This window comes from Neopelma chrysocephalum, unplaced genomic scaffold (genome assembly GCF_003984885.1).
Source record: "Neopelma chrysocephalum unplaced genomic scaffold, ASM398488v2 Primary Assembly neopelma1_22b, whole genome shotgun sequence".
In the NCBI taxonomy this organism is placed as follows: Eukaryota; Metazoa; Chordata; class Aves; order Passeriformes; family Pipridae; genus Neopelma; species Neopelma chrysocephalum.
The window spans coordinates 30,568,079-30,574,078 of record NW_020897690.1 but is presented as its reverse complement, the minus strand read 5'-3'; positions in this window follow the sequence as shown (position 1 = coordinate 30,574,078).

Sequence of the window (6,000 nt, the reverse complement as noted above, 5' to 3'; positions counted from 1 at the left end):
AGGATCGATCTTTGACTTAAAAAATGGAGTTCCTTTCCTTTATCCTTTGTTTTCTGAGCTGTTGGGAATTCAGATTTAACATTTTCTCTACAGTCATGAGGGTTAGAGATCTGTTTCTTGGAAAGTAATAGTGAACCCTTCTGAAATCACTGGCAGTTGTCAGGAGCTCCTCTAGCATGCCACTAGTGCCATCCCCTGGGAAGCTCCCAGCTCTTTGTGATACTCCCTCATATATGATGGAGAGTTCATGTATCCCTGCCCCTCACAGGCAATGAGCACCAGGAAAGTCAAAGGGGGAGGAGAGTGTGGATGTGAGGGGAGAGGTATGTTGGGGGAACTTGTCAGGGTTTGAGAGGTGGCTCAGGCACAACTTGTTCCCTGGGAGATTTCTGTGTTATCAGCAAGATAATCATATTAGCTAACAACTTAATCTGCAAGTACAGAGGCCAAATCTGTCTGCACTCAGCAATTCAGAATGAAGCTGTTAGCTAACTATCTTATTTGTCACTGTAGTTTCAGGATTATGCTGTTGGATGAGTGTGCTTTGAACTGTTTGTAAGGCTGTTTGTTCTGCTCCAGGACCTCTGAGACCTGATGTTTTGCCTATATGTAAGGCTGTTATCACTTCTTTACTGTGCAGCACTATTAGGAGAGGAAAATTAAGGTTATTTGGGCAAGATTCTGAGTTGGTGCAAAGCCACATCTGGAATGAGGGGCTATGCAGGTTCACACTGGCTGAGAATTTAGGCTACATTATAATGGGCTTGCGGAAGAGATCATATTTTTTAGTTGTTTTACAACAGGGACTTGCAATTTTCATGCTAATTTCATACCATGCTAATTAAGTCACTGGGCAAACAACTGCAGTATTTAAATTAATCATGCAAATAGATGTGGTGTTGAAAGATACTGTTTCATTAGTATCTTCCATTCTCAAACATTATGATGCTTTTCATGGCCAAATACACCCACAAAACTGAGGGAGAACATGGAGAAAATAAACTGTGTATATAGATTCCCATGTGCTGCCATACTGCTGTTACAGAGCTGCATCACTTTTGGTCAGTGGGTTTTGGTCCTGGCCAGTCTGCCATGTCTTTGCTGCCCCAGTTTGATACTGTAACAAAAGTCCTGCTGACACCATGTGTCATCATGACACCGTCACTTGCTCTGTGATCTGGGAATACAGATCAAAAGTCATTGGTTAAAGAAAATCATCTATATCCTCTCTAAAGTATGAGAGTTGTTAAAACTATAGAGGTGATGCAAATCTGTTTTAAAATTTGTTTTATTCGCTTTCCACAGCAAGTGTCAGAAGCAGACTGTGCCCCATAGTTCCTTGTTTCTTAAAGCCCACCCAAATTGCTGTGGTGCTTAGGCAGTATAAATATAGACAGCTCTGAAATATACAACACGGTGTAGTCATTGAGAGTATGTCCTCCACCACTGCTAAATGGAACCCCATGGCAATCAGATGTAGTCCCTGCTCTGAGTTATCCCCAGAGGAAAAGGAGCCTAGCAGCCAAACTACTCAAAGGCAATGAATTAGTAACACAGTATTCCCACTGAAACCTTGTATGTCTTATCCCCTAAAATTTAGTTTTGTCACAACACAGAACCCTTCTGCCCATAAAACACATTTCCCTGGACCCTGATGTAGGACAAGCTGGTAATTATTTTTTTCCATCTGAAAATAATAGAAAAGCCCCAAATTGCTGAATTTTGAGTAATTAACTGTTGGCAATAATACATTCTTGCCTTGCTGGAAACTTAGCACCATGCATTTGGATCACTATATGCAATTTTCTAAGGTAGTAAATTAATCTGTCAGGCATTAGAGGACTCTGTGGGCCTTCCTAGGCAGGAATAAAAAGTAGGAAGAACCAGTGCTTGCCAGTAACATTGGGTGAGCAATACTAATACAGATAGGAACATAATTTTCCAGGGGAAGAAGTGCCAATTTTACATTAAAAGATTAATAAATGACCATAAAATCAAAATGGGAACACACTCACTCCCCCTACATTTTCAATGTTTTTATATTCACAAGGTTTTATATAAATGACAAACCCCACAAAACTCATCTTACTACTAAATCTGAAGAAGAATTTATTTTTCAGATGCAATTTTTTCCCAACACCTCATTGCTGTAAATTCCTTATCATGAAGTAACAAAGAAATGGATTTCTCTTTTCAGAACAAGAGAGCAGCTTTGGGAATTCCTGTATTCATTCAGCTTTTCATTACAAACATCATCCATCATGCCTTACATCCCTTACACTGGACTGCAGAAAACATACCAGAAATTCTACTTGGAACAGCAATGCATCTTGAACAAAACTCAAACTTAAGTTTTCAACAACTACATGTTAAAAAGAAAATCAATGAAAGAAAAACAGCGAGCTCTACTGAACAAACATCCCGCAGTTAAAAAAAGATATGTTTTGATTGATGAAGGAAAAAGCCATGACATTTTAGGTGCCTGAAAAGAAATTTCAAGGATCACATTAAAAAGAAAGTTGGCATTGTATTAAAATATAGTTATCCCAAGAGATAACTGTAATATACTATGAAACAAGGACATAGACTGGCTTTTCCCATTTCTCAAAGCAGTTCATTAAATCTTTTTTCTTCATCTCATGTCCCCAAGTGAGGGAGTTTACCTTCAGGATCATCAACTTTCCTGGTTGTGAAGCAGCTCTAATCCACTTACTTGATCCTCCTGCAATCAATTAATGCTATGATAATCCTGTCCTGGCCAGGCACAATGTGGAAAACCTAACGTATCGCATTATCTACAAGAAAAGTATGTAGGAATCTAGTTCTGAATCCAAGACACTTTTACCTCTACATAAAGGTCAGGACGAAACACTCAGTAAGATTTATGATATCTACAAAAAGAGCAAGTTAAGCTCTGAGGAGAAGCAATATCGTTCATCAGATCAACTGATACTGCTGGAAAAAGCAGACAGCCTTTCAGGCACAGAGACCCAGTGTAGGTATGGGTGACATCTGAAGTTTAGTTCGGATTAGCCCTGCAGTGAAAACAAGTCTTTTGGCATTGGACATTTACATAAATGACTCTTTTGAAGGTAATTCTTTTATCCTCTTTATGGAAAACATTTTCATGGTGTAATGAGAAATAAATTTCTAGCTTTTATTTTTATGACAGCAAAGCCCCAGATATTTCCATAGGATCTTGTATGCTAGAACTAATAATGCAAAGGCATTTGTCAAAATTAGTTATACTTTTAGTATTGGAAGCCTCCATCCAGTTTCACAGATTATTAAACTGAGTACACCGATTCCAGGGAATTGATGGTTCTTTTCTGACTGCTTAATTTCTATCCTTATAGACAGCATGAATCACGTACTTTCATGAGAAAGGGTAGATCAATGGAAAATTGCAAAATGCAACTTCCTCTTGAGTGAACTGGTCAAGTGAATATCTTCACTTATAGTACTTTGGATGCTACTCTGAATGTCATCTTTGCAAAGCAGTACTGCTTTGGGAGAAGTAACATGCTGCTATTCTTGTATGTGCCTAGGCTTGTTTATCTACTTCCAATCAGTTACGGAGGCAACAAGATGGCACTGGTGTCCCCACAGGCATATGACATTTTTGTATGTCATCTTTGTGTGGCCAAAACTGATCTGAGAACAGAATTGCCTGAATTTTGTCCTGAATTTCCATTACTGATGTGCATTATCAGTGGGATTCTTGAATATTTATGCAATCTCAGTTAGGTATAGCTGGGCTATACCATGGCAAGTTCCTTCTCTGTGTATAGGAGCTTCCATTGCTATATCCTATTTTATTTCTCTTTCAGATATAGAAAGAGGAGTGCAATGGAAAATCGTGGAAACAAAAACAAAAGAAAAAGCCAGTATGAAAAAACTGAGCAGCTCACAGTGGTATTGTTTTGTTCACAGGCAGCCTTGCCAGCACAAAGGAAATTAGGTGTACTCACAATGAAAAGAAACAGGCCCCTTCTGCGTGGCCAGGGCCCCTGAGCTTCTACTGGTGAGGCTGCTGGTGCTCATGGCTTGGGCTCTGGAAGAAAACTGCTGGGACCTTCTTGCCTTACCACTCTCCTGGGCAAGTGCAGCTTCCAGCTCTCTGGGTGGTCTTTCCAGCAATGGAGGTCTTGTCCTTCTGCTCCTGGTGTGACCCAGGAGTGAACTGAGCTCATTAAATGCCTTTCCTTTGGAAAAAAAAAAAGGAAAAAAAGTGGAAATAGATATAGTCAAGAAATGATACTAATTTATATTAAAAAAAAAAGACAGTGTACTTGTTTGTAGAAATCAAAAGCATTTCACCCATGTGATGCTTCTTTCTTGAGAGACCAGAGCAATTGTCAGATCAAGTATTTCAAGGCACATCATTTCCAGAAGAGAGGAGTTAGACACACTCTTGATCATGTGCTTCTGTTTATTCTGCATAAGGGATCTAGGACACCTGTGTTAGTTTTAAAGCTACTACATGTACAGCACTTGACTGCTATATTTTGGCAAGTCCCAGCTGTTATTTCACATGTGTGAACTAAGAAAATACCCAAGGTAAATATAGACTTAGAAGAAGTACCAAAAACATTTACAATAAAGTGCAAGTATAGCCCTGTATGTTAACTTGCTAATATATACAGTGTGTTGGCCCTGATCTATTTCCCTTTAGAGAGGCAAAGAAAAAGAGATGTAACAAAGCCTGTATGAAACACCACAACTGGTTACCAGTTATTTCTCCTAAAGAAGCAGCAACAATATGAATTGTTTTTCTCATATATTTCTTCACTTACAGTTGTTACCAGCCAAGCTTATGCAAATGTGGGCAATGCAGAATAGAAACAATTTTTTTTCTATTCATTTGTGCATCTGACAGCATTTAATTTAAAAATCAGTTTAAATCCAGATTACTTAAATGTGTGCACATGCTCATGCTCCCCCTCTACACACACAATGTTAAAAGGACATTACTGATGATCATTTATTTTTCTCTGCTCTTGCTGCATTTCATAACATCCCTTCTCTCTTGAAATACTGCCAGAGAAGATTGTCTTTAATAGACTTCAGTGGTGTCAAAAGAATCTCAGGAAATGAGGACTGAGTTGCACCTAAGGTCCACTGTATGCCACCAGTAATCTGATTATACATATTTCTTTGTACAGGAGGTAAAGATCTGCACCCCCTATGTCTTGCCTTCAAAAACCAATATTCTATCCACTTTCCATCTCCTCTAATTAAAGCCAACTACTTTGACCTGCTTGGTTTCTCCTCCAGAAATGATGTTCTGTTTTAACCTCTTCTTGACCACACTCAGCTTTGAGTTATGCCTCAGAAACTCTTAGATTTCACTAGAAATGAGTTTTACTAGAAAAACAGGGTTACTTTATCTCCATGATTTCCTGTATATGGGTCACATCCTTTTAAGTACAATCACCAGCTCTGTAAATAGTATCCTTAGAGGTAAGCTTTCCAGCTGCCTCCTGACATAGCCTGACATAACACCCTGTAGTCTGGGAGCCATATATTCTATGGGGCAAACAAATAAAAAAACGAGCTATCGATTCAAATTAAAGGAGTCAGATAAGGAATTTCCAGGCAGCAACCTGATCCCAGAGTAATGTTTCCTGAGGTATTTCAGACAGGAGCCTAGCAGATATGAGAAGATGAAATAAAAAATGTTACTTAGTGACAAGACTAAAATTTTGTAATGGGATGGTAGCACTTTGTGTATCCAGGGTCAGCTCAAGCTCCAAAGGAACGTTTCCCAATGTTTTAGCTCTCACTTTCTTAATTCAGTCCTGATGTACACGAGACCTGTTCTGCTGAAGTTGCGCAATGGGTGAGTTAGCTTGCTGTGTAAGAACCACACACCATTTTGTAATTAACTAATTTCTTGCTCAAAAGCTTTCAGGACTAAAAGACAAGTATTGTATTTGTCCCATGTTTGACATGGCAATGTTCAATTGAAATATCATGTCCCTCTAATTATAGGTGCTT